At 43.2% G+C, this 10,990-nt stretch overlaps 1 long non-coding RNA gene across 1 annotated transcript in view; it reads left to right on the forward strand.

Moving 5' to 3' along the window:
• The window catches only part of LOC134956952 (uncharacterized), a 107,138-nt gene extending 96,689 nt beyond the window's left edge, over nt 1–10,449 (forward strand). Inside the window, exon 4 of the long non-coding RNA XR_010186329.1 lies at nt 9,957–10,449. This is a non-coding gene — a long non-coding RNA (uncharacterized LOC134956952). The remainder of the gene's footprint in view (nt 1–9,956) is intronic.
• Nucleotides 10,450–10,990: the final 541 nt, after the last annotated feature.

A 10,990-nucleotide genomic window follows, 5' to 3' on the forward strand; every position in this document is an offset into this window, starting at 1 on the left:
AGCCTTGTCCCGTCTCAGCAAATTAAATTTCTGGGAATGATTCTGAATGCGGTAGATCAACAAATTTACCTGCCAGAGGAGAAAGTGCAAAGTATTCGTCATCTGGTACAGTTAGTGCTCAAAATACGGACAGTCTCGGTGCACTTGTGCATTCGACTGTTAGGAAAGATGGTGGCATCTGACTGTTAGGAAAGATGGTGGCGTCTTTCAAACACTCCAGTTCAGAAGATTTCACTCACGTCCTTTTCAGCTAGATCTTCTCGCACAGTGGTCAGGCTCTCATCTACAAATTCATCAAATGGTGCGGTTGTCTCCAAGGGCCAGAGTATTGCTGCTCTGGTGGCTCCAAATAAAAAATGTCACCATGGGAAAAAGGTTCGGAGACTGGAATTGGAAAATTCTGATGACGGATGCAAGTCTCTGAGGTTGGGGAGCATTGTCAGCTTCAGGGTCTATGGTCAGACCGAGAAAGATTACTATCAATAAATGTCCTAGAACTCAGGGCAATTTACAACCCTCTTCAACAGGCAGTTCACATATTCCAGTCTCAGACTGTTCAGGTTCAGTCAGACAACGCGACGGCAGTCGCATACATCAACAAACAAGGAGGGATGAGAAGTTGCATGGCCATTCGAGAAGTTGCTTGAATTCTGAATTGGGCCGACATTCATCAAGTTATATTATCAGCAGTGTTCGTTCCAGGAGTGCACAACTGGGAAGCAGATTATCTCAGTACTCAGGATTTTCATCCAGGAGAATGAGCTTTACATCCAGAAGTGTTCCAGATATTAGTCCAGCGGTGGGGTTACCCACAAGTAGATCTAATGGCATCTTGCCAAAATCATCAGGCATCCAGGATGTGTCCAGAACAAGAGATCCAGTGGCAGTGGCAGTGGATGCTCTCACAATAGCGTGGCCGTACAGCTTAGTGTATCTATTGCCACCATTTCTACTGCTTCCTCGCTTGCTAAAGCGGATCAAAAGAGAGTCCACGACCATCATACTAGTGGCGCCTCATTGGCCTTGGAGAGCTTGGTTATTGGATCTCTGCCATCTGCTCGCAGATGATCCGTGGCTGCTTCTGCTACATCCAGACCTTCTGCAACAGGGTCCGTTCCTTTACCCCAATTTAGTGTGTCTGCGTTTGATGGGGTGGTTGTTGAAACCGCTCTCTTAAGATGAGACGGCATTCCAGAGTCAGTTATACCAACCATGTTACGTGCTAGGAAGCCAGTTACAGCAGCTCATTATCACAGGATTTGGTGAGCTTATATTGGTTGGTGTGAATCTCGAAAGTTTCCAACATCTTCTTTCAAGTTATCCCGTCTTTTGCTATTTTTACAGTTGGGGTTAGATGGAGGACTACGTTTAGCGACACTAAAGGTGCAGATATCTGCTTTGTCAATTTTCTGTCAGCGGCGTTTGGCTCTTTTGCCAACAGTACAAACTTTCTGCAAGGTGTCCTTAGAGTTCAACCTCCGTTTATACCACCTACAGCTCCATGGGACTTGAATCTAGTTTTAGACTTTTTGCAGTCCTCAATTTTTGAACCCTTACAACAAGTGGATGTTAAGTTTCTAACTTGGAAAACAGTTTCTCTCTTAGCCTTAGGTTCGGCAAGGCATTTTTCTGAATTAGGTGCGTTGTCATGCAAACAACCGTATCTGGTGTTTCATGATGACAGAACAGAACTTTGGACGAATCCCGCCTTTTTGCCAACGGTAGTATCCTTTTGTCACATAAATCACCCAATCGTAGTTTCTGTTTTTTCAGAAGGTTCAGGAACTCCAGCTTCTTTGGATGTGGTTTTTGCGCTCCGCATTTATGTAGCTCGATCATCAACAGTACCTAAAACAGATATATTGTTTGTTCTCTATGATGCAGTCAAGATAGGTTGGCCAGCCTCCAAGCAGACCTTGGCTAAATGGATTAAATAGACCATTTGTCAGGCTTATTTTCATGCTAGTCTACAACCGCCTGCATCTATTTCAGCACATTTCATGCGTACTGTGGGAAATATAATGGGCAGCGGGTCGTGGGGCTTCCACGACACAACTTTGCCATGCAGCTACATGGTCGTTAGTGCACACATTTGTGCGCTTTTACAAGTTTGATACTTTTGCAGCATTAGCATCTAGCTTTTTGGCCGTCTAGTGTTACAGGTGCCAGCCAGCTCTCCCACCCAAGGGGGAAACTTTGGTACATCCCAAGAGTACTCCAGTGACTGCTAGTGGATGAAAAAGAAAATACGTTTTGGTACTTACCAGATAAATTATTTTCTTTGAATCCATAGGGGGCACTGGATGCTCGCCCAGAGCAGTTGTGTCTTGTGGTAAGTTCAGAATATCTTATGGTAACACATTATCATCTACTTGTTTGAAGGATACGGTGATTAGTATTTGTTGTCGTTTCAACTTTCTAGTTGTTCCTTATGTTATAATGTTATATTTAATTCTCCACTGTTCATCCTCTCTTTGGCTCCTGTTCGGCTCAGCAAAAAACACTGAGGCATCTTGGGAGTATGGAAGGGAGGAGGGTTACTAATTTAAATATTGAAATGTGCCTATCCCTGCTAACGCCCCATCCATATCCCAAGAGTACTCCAGTGCCCCCTATACAGTGGCAAACGCAGAAATTTAATGGGGGGGGGGGGGGGGGGGTTTCTGTACATGTACTGTATGTATGATGTATGTGTGTGTATATAAAAGTGATAGGTGCAAGGCTTACCTTAAATAAGGAGACCGAAGTCTCAGCATGTGGTTTCTCCTTCCGCTGCGCGCCGGGGTGGCGCCGGCATTGTGAAGTCATCGGCACTCGTCTATTGGTGCAGGGTGTCCTGGGAGCTGGGTAGGGCGAAGAGGCGGATGCTAGGCAACAGCAATGTAGAGTAAGGATAGCTTCAGTACAAGGTTGGTATTTGTGGAACAGTGGAAAATCCAACTGGGATATGACGCTAATGCTGGCAGCACCCTGGAAGGAAGAGGGGAGGAGAGAAAAAGTGCATATGCATTAACAGTCAAAATATGTGACACAGTGCTTGGTAAAACATAAGGGATAAATTAAATGTGGAAAGAATAATGCATATTTTTTTTAAAAAGGAACCCCCGGTCACAATACCTCCACCTCAAAATCCTGACAGTCTGCATGCCGGCTAGCAGGGACTATGCCCACTCGTAGGTGTCCATGACACCCATAGAGTGGGCATATAACCTGTGGTGAGCACGCAAGGGGCTTAGTTGCTCTCCCCCGGCGTCGTATGGTGACCGGTGGGATCCCAAGTGACAGTCACCCATACCCAATACATAGCAAATATATATATTGCGGGGTTCTCTAAATGTGGCGTCTATATGCCACAAAAGTATAATGGAGGTAATGGATAGGTATCATAAGAAAATGTTCCAAAGTTACAAATACTTCTGTGTATATATATATACATATATATATATATAGCACTGTACATCTGTACTTATACATATATATACACACATACAGACACATATGGCAAAGATCCCCACCCATTCAAATAATAAAAAGCACAGACCCCGTCGCGCAGAACCCCCCCCCCCCCGACAATGCTCACCATCTATGTCTTTTACCCCGGCTCCACTACCCTGCGGCGCCTGCGCCTCATCCTGCTCAGTCAGAGTCTGTCTGTCCAAAGCCCCAGGACAGGAGAACTGCTGAGAGGAGCTGTGCGCTACCGCTGCAGCTCCCCCTGCATGCAGCCAGCGGACTGGCTCCCACTGTAAATGTATGGATGCACCTGGGACACAGCAGTGTGAGCTCCTCCGATTACCACCACAAAAAAAAAAAAAAAAAAAAAAATTGCTCAGCGTCGCTGATTGATCAGCGCCCAGGGGGGGTTTCTAAGTACTCGGAAACCCCCCCTGTGTGTGCGTATGCTATGGATCCAAAGAAAAGGATTTATCTGGTAAGTACCAAATTCCTATTTTCATTTATTCACCAGAAAAGCTATATGTGGACCCTGACTTAGCACTTAGACACTGCAACAATATATTCCTCTACCAAGCTGCCCCAGATCATCACAATATACATGTACTCTATGGGGGAGATTCAAATGTTTGAAAAGTTGGTTGGGTGTCTGTTTTTTCCTGTCTATTAGATAGGAAAAAACAGACACCCAACTGACTTTTCAAACAATTGAATACCGCCCTAGGTGTTTATGTTCAGAATTGTTTGTGTGTTATGAACTAGGTCTGATTCAGATCACAAAATACATGAAACATAAACCCACTATATTCAGACAGTCTTAGTGAGCAAACCAGCACACAATCCTGTCAGAAACGGTTCTGTTTATTGTTATATTGACAGGACACAACCAGCATGACTGGACAGTACATGATCAAATGCAGAGCAGGGAGAACTTCAGCAAGAATGACACAGTTGATATCAGGCAATTACTAGAACATGAGGTAGATTGCAGTATTAGCTGTGATGTGATGTGATGTGATGTGATGTGATGTAGTTGAGAAGATTTCCAGAAAACTTGTACAGGTTTGTGATGATGCAGAAAGTGTTGTTTATTTTGGGCAGGTGAGGCAATGATCAAATGATAATCAGTTTCAGAGATCTGTGGCAAACAAGATACATTGGGGAAGATGTATTAAGCCTGGAGAAGCAGAGCCGTCCCTAGCCAATTTGATGCCCTAGGCAAAATTTTGTCTGGTGCCCCCTAGCTCCGCCGCTAGTTCTGCATCTGTACCTGCAACGCTCAGGTAGTGGGGCCCACCGGGGGGGTTACCCTGTGGGCCAGTTCAACTCTGCACAATGCCACACAGTAATGACCATAATACATATAATTCCACACAGTAAAGGAACCTTACACATATGCCCCACATTAGTAATGCCCATAATACACATAATGCCACACAGTAATGCACCTTACACATATGCCCCACATTAGTAATGCCCATAATACACATATACTGCCACAGATACTGCCACACTTGCTGGTTATACAAAAAGATCAGTATCAAACATGTAGAAACTGTCCATTCTCTTCACTATTCAGTGTGTTTGCTGGTGTCTGTTACTCCCGTTAACTGCATGCACTTTACTTTATACTGTGGGAGCTAAATGCTCTGCCCTCCAGTCTGATGTGTCCAAAAGTCACGCTGCACTGATGTTTCATATAGAAATAGCACAACGCAACTTACTGACCACGTTACAGTGCTAGATGGCAGGGGAATTTTACGGTATGGACTGACTAGGAAATAAAGTGTGGGGAGAACACTGCCCATGTTATGTCCCTGCAGACACCTGGGGTTTGCACAGGGATAAGGGACACACACAGGATGGCAGGGTCCCCCTCCCCCATGTGCACAAGCAGTATAGGTGATGTCAGGTTTCTGTGAAGCAGTCTTCCAAAATACACATGTGTTATCATAAGAAGCCATCCAGTAATAACCTTATATAGTCAGTAAAAATGTCACAGGTCCAGGAATTGCATTTACTGGGCTTCTGCTGTCTGTCTGAGGTCTCACAAGTCAGGGGCATTCAAGCATGTCAGAGGAAGTTTAAGGCACAGTGTGCATTTTTTTGACAAATGTAAACAGCAGTGTATACAAGTACTGATTGAATACATTTGGAAAGTAACAGTTAGTTTGCGGACTGTCCCTCTCAGCATGAGATGCTGCAGGGACATGCTTGGATGCCCCTAGACATGCTTGAATGCCCTAGGCAAATGCCTAGCCTGCCTATAGCTAAGGCCGGCTCTGTGGAGAAGTAATAAAGCAGTGATAAAGAAGTGATAAGTGCAAGGTGATAATGCACCAGCCGATCAGCTCCTGTAATTTTTCAAACCTGTAATGACTGGCTGGTGCATTATTGCCTTCCACTTATCACTGCTTTATCACTTCTCCATGCTTAATACATCTGCCCCTTAGTTCCATACTTGAGCAGGATAGAAGTCTATTAGCAAAACTTCCAGCCCAACAGACATATTAACAGCCCAGAGCAGTCACATGATGCACACATTCAGTTGATCATTCAGAGCTGCAAGTAACCATGGTAATGGGATACACTGCACACAGGGGCCTTACAGCATATAGAATTCTTATGAAATTCACTGGGTTGCAGTATCATGAATAATGCAGCCATGCCCATGGATTCCACCAATGTGCTGATTTGAGCTTAGTTTAATGGATATATACTATTGAGATTTGAACCAATATATGTGTTTCTATTAAGGTTTAATATGGTTTGACAAGGTGCTTTTTATACCTAGGAGTATACTATCATTACTCTGTGGGGTATATTTACTAAGCTCCCGATTTTGACCGAGATGGTGTTTTTTCATCAAAGTGTCATCTCGGGAATTTACTAAACTCAAATCACGGCAGTGATGAGGGCATTCGTATTTTTATTACGGCTGTGTTGTAAAAATACGAATGAATACACCATCGGTCAAACGCGGCTGTTTAGGTATAGAACTCGGTCATTTACTATGCATTCGTATTTGAAATCTCTACCGAGAAAGAGCATTTGCGCTCGTAAAAAAATATAATTCGTAAAAAAACACGGGAAAAAAGTAGACCTGCTTTTGAGAAGCGTGTTTACATGTGTTCCGACTTCATCATTAATCACACCAGCATTTTTGGCCCTTTAAAAGGTGGTCCAGCACATTTGCCAAATCAATAACTCTGAAATGGCTGCTGCCGTGTGTAGCAGTGAATTTGGTTTTGCTGTGGGATTCCTGAGACTGCTCCATGAGGCTACAAGAAACCAGGGCCAGGAAAGTGAACATGGTCAGCAGGATGTACAGGTGCCGCGGAGGCTGCGCGGGCCTCGCTTTTTTAGGGGGCGTTTGAACTTGAACGCATTGGCCGATGGCCAGGTCATACAGATGTTCAGGCTAAATAGGACCAACATTTTCCGTCTGTATGACCTAGTCAAACTGGACCTAGACCCTGAAACAGCACGCTCTCGCTCTGTCTCAGGCCTGCACAAACTCCTGGCTGTGTTGCACTTTATGGCTACTGGCAGCTTTCAGGCTGTGACAGGCGATGTAATAGGAATCTCACAGCCCACCTTTTCAAAATATTTAAATCAGGTGAGGCAAACCATACATACTCCTGTATGCCCCATTTCTGTATTGTGTAATGTGAATTTATAACAGTATATTTGAACAAAGTGCTTAAGACAGTCACCTTATATGTTTGACTGTACACTCAGGTTTTGGATGCATTTGAACCACACATAGATGCCTCTATCTGCTTCCCTACCCAGGAGTCTCAGTGGCATGCAGTCAGGGTAGCTTTCTATGACCTTGCTGGCATGCCAAATGTGCTGGGTGCCATAGATTGCACACACGTTGAGCTGAGACCACCTAGGGGCAGGCAATATATTTATATAAATAGACATTTTCGCCAATCAACTAATGTCCAGGTGGTTTGTGATGCAAAACTCAAAATTATGAGTGTTGTTGCGGGTTACCCTGGCGGCTGCCATGACTCCTTCATCCTCAGTCAGTCATCCCTCTTTGATAAATTTGAGGCTGGAGAAATGCCTGATGGCTGGCTGCTGGGTATGTACCAAGTATTTGTGTTTTATTTTGTGCTTACCTCAACCTGCATATTATGTTAGCACTGTGTTTGTGCATCAATGTTTTACAATGCTGCTTATCTCTGTTTTTCAGGTGATGGGGGTTATGGCTGCTACTCTTGGCTTCTGACTCCATTGTCCGCCCCTGATTCCCCTGCTGAACACAATTACAATCATGCACATAAGTCTACGCGGAATGTGATAGAACGATGTTTTGATGTACTGAAATCAAGGTTTCGGTGTCTGGATAAGTCTGCCGGGCTTTTGTTGTATAGTCCCTTAAAGGTGACTAGGATTGTGTTCTGCTGTTTTCTTCATAACATGTGTTTGCAGCAACATCTGCCACATGATGATGTTGATGAAGAAAACAGTCAGCAAGCAGAGGAGTTAGAAACATCTGGCGACACTGTGAGTACAGATATAGGGAGGCAGGTAAGGCAAGACCTGATTTTGGCACATTTTAGTGGTAAGTAAATTTGCCTGTGTGCTTTGTATGAACAATTAAGGCACACCAATGTTTTTTCAGTAGTAATGTGGCTCTTCCTCCCTCTTGAGCTAGTCAGCTGAGTGTTGTTTATTTGCTTGATATGTGTTTATGTCTAACTGTTGGGTATCAGTTACTTAGCTAATTGTATAGCGATTTTGGGAAGTAATTATGTCTTTATAATGTTCAAAGTTTTTTAAACACATTCAAAGGTAATGTTTGCCACAATACTACATAATAATTTAGTATGCACTAACAACCATTATTGTTTAGCCTATTGTTTGTATTTGTTGTGTGTCGACTTTCTTCTAAAGCTGTGTTTCAAATGTTACCTCATTAGCACAACATAATGGACATTTAGTATTGTGTGCCAATTAGCCATACATACATTGACTAACACCAACCTTACAAAAATTTTTGACACATAATTATGGCTGTGATGTGGTAAACGTTCATGTTAGTAATGATGCTAGAATATTCCCAACACATGTGAGTGTTAACTCTAAGAAATTTGCTCTTACACTGACAGTTTTTTACACATGACACATTGCACATCAATCACTTTTCACATTTATTACTGTACAACATTACAAATAACTGCTATTGTGTAGACCTGGTTTTGTCAACAATGTGTATCCAGCTGCAGGGTGTACTATTTCTTAGGCTGTTCTTTGGTGGCTGACGTGGGTTTGGTTTGGGCAGTGGAGCGGGTTCGGCTGGATCTTCGAACTGGTGATGAAATTGGGGTCTGTGTAGGTGTGCTGGTTCCTGAGCTGGAACCTTGTTGGTGTTGTGCCAACAAATTAATATTTTGGCTGAGGTTTGCCAGGGTTGCGGTAAGTTGTGTTATGGCTGTTGTGTTGTTGTCTATGATGCGAGACATGGTTTCTGATATAATTTGATTACTTTGAATTAACTGAATGAGGGCCTGTTGATGTCGATGTTGCTCATCCATTATGCGCTGAAAGGTAACAATAAGTTGGCTGTTATCTGCTCTCATCTGCTCCATACTGTTTGCGACTCTGCATAGCTGGACATTGAGCCTGCTTGTGTTTCTAGACACTCTCGGTAGATGATGGGGCAGACAGGCTAGGTATTGGGTGTGTGTGCGTAGGCAATCAATATTCTGTGCCTGTTGTTGGTTCCATGTTGACCAAAAGGATGGCTCAGGTTGGTGGGGTGGGGTTGTTTGGCTCAATTGTGGGTGTGGTGACATTTGAGGTGGCGGGGTACTTTCCTGAGGCGTGCTTGGTTGGTGAACATCTATTGCTTGCAGTTGGAGGGTGTATGTTTCCTGTTCAGATTCCTGCTGGGCTTCCGGGGGCATGATGTTTGGTTCTGTATGGGGTTTAAGGGGACAACATTTGAGTGTTTTTTTAATTATGTTGGTTTTGATATTTAGTTTAACTTTCTAGACTTGTTTGTCAAACATTTTTCTTTAGCAAATTAGGATGTTCACCTAGACTCGTATACACAATCAAAAAGTCAAATTGTGATGGTTTTTATGTTGTCAAAAATGACTTCAAAACAAAAGTGGACACATGTTTGACAAATAACACACTTACGAAACAAACAGACAGAGGTATAAAGTTTACACCATGAAAAAAAGTGATTTGTCACCCGCCATATCGTACAACCATTAAAATAAAAAACAGTAAATGACAATATGAATTCTATCACCATTGTGAAAGGGTGTGAAACTACCTGAAGCTCAATATTTTACTATTTAAAAAATAAAAATAAAAATACTACTGTAAGGCGCAAGAGAACACTTTATTTTTTATTTAAAAAAAAATTGGTTTTTGAATTTAAACAATTTGCAAGCCATGTGCTTGCTGCTGTGGATAAGTACTATGATTATTACATTTTTTGGATGATGTGTAATTTGTGTTTTGTGTTTACTCACCAGACAGCTGAGGGGAATGTGGACCCTGTGATTGAGTACTCTCCAAAATGTGTTCTGGTGGCTGAGGCAACACAGTAGAAATACGACGTGGGGGTGTGCTTAATGCTGGTGTTGGTGCGTCGTCAGGATGACGTCTCTTGCTAGGCCTGCTCGTGTGGCTGCCAGACCCCTGTGAAGGACGTCTTTGTGGACTGTGATGCGATGTTGAAGTTCCTATGGATTATTGCAAACATTAAACATTAGACTTATTTTTTTTTTGTGGTGGACACATTAACAGGTGTCGTTTTTGCGTTACCTGTATCGCCAGCATCCACAGCTCTTGACAGTGTTGCTTGTGTTCTGGAAGTGGAGGCTTGCTTTCGTACTGTAAAAATGATACATTGGTGTTTATGACCTTTCATTACAGTGTGTACTTTTGTAAGCAGCAACATTTAGTGATGTGGACATATGTTTAACATTATGGGTACAGTTTCTAACAATAAATGTTGAAACAATGGGGGTCATTCCGAGTTGTTCGCTCTGTATTTTTCTTCGCATCGTAGCGATTTTTCCGCTAACTGCGCATGCGCAATGTTCGCACTGCGACTGCGCCAAGTAAATTTGCTATGCAGTTAGGTATTTTACTCACGGCATTACAAGGTTTTTTCTTCGTTCTGGTGATCGTAATGTGATTGACAGGAAGTGGGTGTTTCTGCGCGGAAACAGGCCGTTTTATGGGAGTGTGTGAAAAAACGCTACCGTTTCTGGGAAAAACGCGGGAGTGGCTGGAGAAACGGAGGAGTGTCTGGGCGAACGCTGGGTGTGTTTATGACGTCAAACCAGGAACGACAAGCACTGAACTGATCGCAGATGCCGAGTAAGTTTGAAGCTACTCAGAAACTGCTAAGAAGTGTCTTTTCGCAATTTTGCTAATCTTTCGTTCGCAATTTTGATAAGCTAAGATTCACTCCCAATAGGCGGCGGCTTAGCGTGTGCAAAGCTGCTAAAAGCAGCTTGCGAGCGAACAACTCGGAATGACCACCAATGGTTTGGTTCAT

The sequence above is a fragment of the Pseudophryne corroboree genome, chromosome 9, assembly GCF_028390025.1.
Source record: "Pseudophryne corroboree isolate aPseCor3 chromosome 9, aPseCor3.hap2, whole genome shotgun sequence".
Taxonomy (NCBI): Eukaryota; Metazoa; Chordata; class Amphibia; order Anura; family Myobatrachidae; genus Pseudophryne; species Pseudophryne corroboree.